Source organism: Mytilus galloprovincialis, chromosome 2 (assembly GCF_965363235.1).
Source record: "Mytilus galloprovincialis chromosome 2, xbMytGall1.hap1.1, whole genome shotgun sequence".
Classification (NCBI taxonomy): Eukaryota; Metazoa; Mollusca; class Bivalvia; order Mytilida; family Mytilidae; genus Mytilus; species Mytilus galloprovincialis.
This window is the reverse complement of record NC_134839.1, coordinates 55,284,653-55,288,796: the sequence shown is the minus strand read 5'-3', so window position 1 is coordinate 55,288,796 and position 4,144 is coordinate 55,284,653. Positions and strand designations below refer to the sequence as shown.

Sequence of the window (4,144 nt, the reverse complement as noted above, 5' to 3'; positions counted from 1 at the left end):
GCAGAATCTCGTTTGTTTGCGTAGTCGATTTTCTTAAACTTTTTATTTTATATAAATGAAAAAATAAATATCTCAGATTTCAGCCAGCATGGCTAAAATGTGAAAAATCTTTATTCGTTTTATTTATTGTCATTTCATGCTTTGCAATGTTGACATTTTTTTTCTTTGACACGTGACATGTATGGCCAATCATTTCACTTCGGTCGATATGTGAAGACGCACTGATCATTTGTGTTCGAAAGATCAGTCGAGTTTGATGCATTCTACCTCTGTACATAAATTTCTTTTAAAACATATTGTTTCTTAACACAGCGGAGAAAGAGTTAATGATATTTTGGACATTATTTTAAAACAAATTTAACTGGATTTTCACTAATTTTAAAAGTTGTTCATGTCAGGTGACAGCTTTTATCCAATCAAAACCTCTGTTTTTTGTCTGGTCGTATAAATACCATTCTTAACCGGGATGGTCGTTTATGTTGATGACTGATACGCTGTGGGTCCTGTTGAATCATGTGGATTGAATGGACATGACGAGCCATCCGACACTACAAAGGTTTCAGCAGAACACCCCAGTAACCAGTGCAGGGTACTTTTATTAAATTTTTTGTTTTAAACAATTTTAAAAGTGCAAAAAACTTAAAAAATGTCAGTCAACATCACAAACGACGCATAAACCGCCATCTTTTCATGGCTGTGTTCACATCGTCTAAAGAAAAATAGCGTTTTATTTCATCTATCTGGATACATTTTGAGATTTTTTTGCATCTTTTTTGGAGTTTGTTAGTCGAGATTAAACAATTTTGATCTTCAACTTCTTCACAATGTAGAACTTGCGAAATATACACGGTAGTGAATGCATTGATGAATATTCCGCTGATTATGCACTAATCAAGGACCTATGTACCAAAAGGAAACAAACATACGCGACAGAACGCGAAAATTATGTAAATAGATGTTGTATTTATTTAATATGATAGTTTGTGTTTAATTATTATTGAAGTAATAGCCCTTGCATGGTCTTCTTTCGTTTTGTGAACGTGTATTTTTCCACGTGAAAATGGCGTCTTTTCACAAGAAAATGACTCATTCATTGTTCTAGAAGGAAGTCCTTTGTTAATATATATATATATATATGTCGTTTAAGGGGTACTTTGTGATCCCATCATAAATATACCCTATTATACAATTTGATAAACAACATTTCATTGTTGACATGATCATACTTTGTATGATTTGCAAGTGGTTCTCAATCTCGCCCCAAATGACCACTACTATAGCCATATGGATTATAATTCGGAATAAAACCAAATGAGATTTATATTAACTATCCATTACGGGACTTCATCAGATATGTATTTATTTTTATTAATCAAATATAGACAATTTTTTCAGAAGCTATGTTACTTCATTAGTTGCTATATAATATTTATACACCTTATTGCTATTTATCCACCAATACTGGACATCACGAAGGTTCTCATAAAATTTTCACGTCATATATTATATATCTGTTGCCACAATGTAGAAAAGAGATACAACTTATCGCTAATCCTGGCTGACTCGGCCGCATGAACTTTTGACGCATACAACAATCACTTTTCGATTGTGGTGTCAGATATTTTGTTTTATGATGTCAAAATTTTACGGGAACGTGTGTGATATCCAGTAATGGCTGACAAATAGCGATAAGGTGTATTGTTGTATGACGTCAAAAGTTCAAATGGCGCAAATAACTACAAAGCTATATTTGTATGGCAATTTAAATGAATACATTTCAAGTTTATATGAACAAGTAATGCTGATTGACTTGAGGTCATTGACACTTGTAATGATTCAGAAAATTAACTTTTGCATTGTAGTGTGACATTTTCTCTTTTGAGATTTTAATTTTTGGGGGAAATGTCTGATCAGTCTTAACCCTTTCTTCCATAATGACACCTTTTGACGCCACCCCCTTTACTCCATAATGATGCCTTTTGACGCCTGTGAAGAACCTCATTTGAAACGCTTTGACTACAAAGTGTCTGCATCAAATTTGTATCGAATATGAAAAGAATATTCATAAGAATATCCGACTTAAATTTATTTGATGGAATATTTGTTTTTCGCAATGCATTAATACTTCAAAGCATATTTTCAATATTTTGTTGAAAAATCCTATGCGAATCAAGTATGCGAAACAAAAATTTTGATGGAGGAAAGGGTTAACTCAGTCATAAATAATATATGTAAGAAGATGTGGTACTAGTACCAATGAGATAACTCTCCATCCAAAGTAGGGTGTTCAACACAGGGCCTTGGCTCGCACAGAACAGCAAGCTTAGCTAGGAAGGACCACAAAAATGACTAGTGTAAAACCATTCAAATATTTTATTTATTTTTCAAGGATAATATATTTGTAAGGGTCGGCAGGAATAAAAAGCATGAAATGTCAATTTTTTTTTTTACTCTTAATCTGAAAATTACATTTATGTAGGGTCGGTGGATCTGTAAACCAACAAATTAAAAAACCCTGGCCTTACATGTATGTCAAATTCAGCTTTCAACTGGTACTGATCTGAAGTTGCATGCAGACTACATGAATGAATTTTATTTTTACAGGACATTCGGTCTGGTAAGCATCATAGCTTTACCAGACCGAATGAAATTTTACCAGACTAATTTTTTTTACATCTAATTGTATATTATCCAACAAAAAACAACAAACATTTGACTTGTTACTCCTCCCCAAAATGCACAAAAACAAAATGATGTAACAAGAGGGTATATTGTTATGAAAGTTGTTCACAATATTGCTTGAATGCATTTCAGTGAAGAGTAATGTCCCATTTTATTGTATATTGACAATGTTTGTGAACTAAACATAATTTAGAGTTTCTGTTTAAAATATTATTTCCTGTTCTTTCTTTTTCATATATCTTTTGGTTTTCAATTCTAGTGTTTATATTTTATAGCTGAATTTTGTGATCTGCTTGGATTTTTATTCATTTATTGTATTTAATCGGCAAACCCGGAATTATCCTTATCCGTTCCCAGAATCTGATCCGGTTTTATTTACATTTCTGGTTGTGCCAATGATGGCAGCCATTGTTGTTTTTGACAGTCAGATATGTTTTTACCCGGATTTACACATTACTGGTTGGCGATTTTCGGCATAAAGCTAGCTGTTGAACAAAAAAACATTGCTGTGATGAATAATAAAGATGAAAATGAATTTGAGATCGTTTGGCTATTTTGCTAGAATGTTAGAAAAATCCATCATGAAAAAAAACACTGGACATTTGGACCGGAATTCAACAAAATTTTACCAGACCGATCCATTATTCATCGGATTTGTCTGGCGGTCCGACGTATTTCCAACTATCTATGGCTTCCATGAATTATTTCGATTCTAATAGGACAAATACGGTCATTAAAAAAACTGAAGCGAGGGTGGGTATGTTGTGTGTGTGGCTGTTCTTTTTTACTCCCTGCCAGATAAAGCTCAAATATCTTTATAAATATGTAGCTTGCGTAGTTAATTTGGTGAATAACTGCTAGAAAAAAATCTTTTTAATTCTTTTTAAAATTCTCAAACCCAACGTTTGCCATTTTTAATTTACATGTTTTTTCTCGTAAGCTTCCGTCAAATCCAAAGTTGACTTGCTGAAATGAGTAATTATGCGAATAATGTAATAGAATAGAAAATAAAACAAAACTTACCTCAAAAATCAGTTTTAATACAATATCATACGAATTCCGATGGTTCACGTAACAGAAAAATTTCAACTTTAGCAGTTTCATTTGTATGACGTCATGTTTTGAAATTACTTAAATGCGCCAAAAAGATTAATAGCCTTTCGCAGAATTTTATTATTTTTATTTTGTTGATTTTCCCGAGCTCTTGTGCATTACTTCGTTTTATTATGCATACAAATAAGAGTAAAATTTATTTTAATATTTTTTTAATTGCACTTTTTAAAACAATAAAATCGGCAAAGGGTCTGCAAATAGGTTCCAATACAAAAAAAAAGTCATGTAGATTTAAGTGGGAAGTATATTGTAACAGCCATTATTATGTATATCTATGAGTCTGCGCTATATTTTATCGAGAATTTTATCACAGTGTTGTTTACAAAGCTAAAGAAGCACGTCATATTAG

At 32.2% G+C, this 4,144-nt stretch overlaps 1 protein-coding gene across 2 annotated transcripts in view; it reads left to right on the top strand.

The window, feature by feature from the left end:
- The first annotated feature begins 434 nt into the window (after window positions 1-434).
- The window catches only part of LOC143063880 (bromodomain-containing protein 3-like), a 36,448-nt gene continuing 32,738 nt past the window's right edge, over window positions 435-4,144 (top strand). Inside the window, exon 1 of one of the 2 annotated variants that reach the window (XM_076236307.1) lies at window positions 435-589. The gene's annotated coding sequence lies outside the window, so the exon portion shown is untranslated. Of the gene's footprint in view, window positions 590-836; window positions 948-4,144 lie in introns of those variants that run through there. The other variant, XM_076236308.1, reaches the window with a different exon arrangement.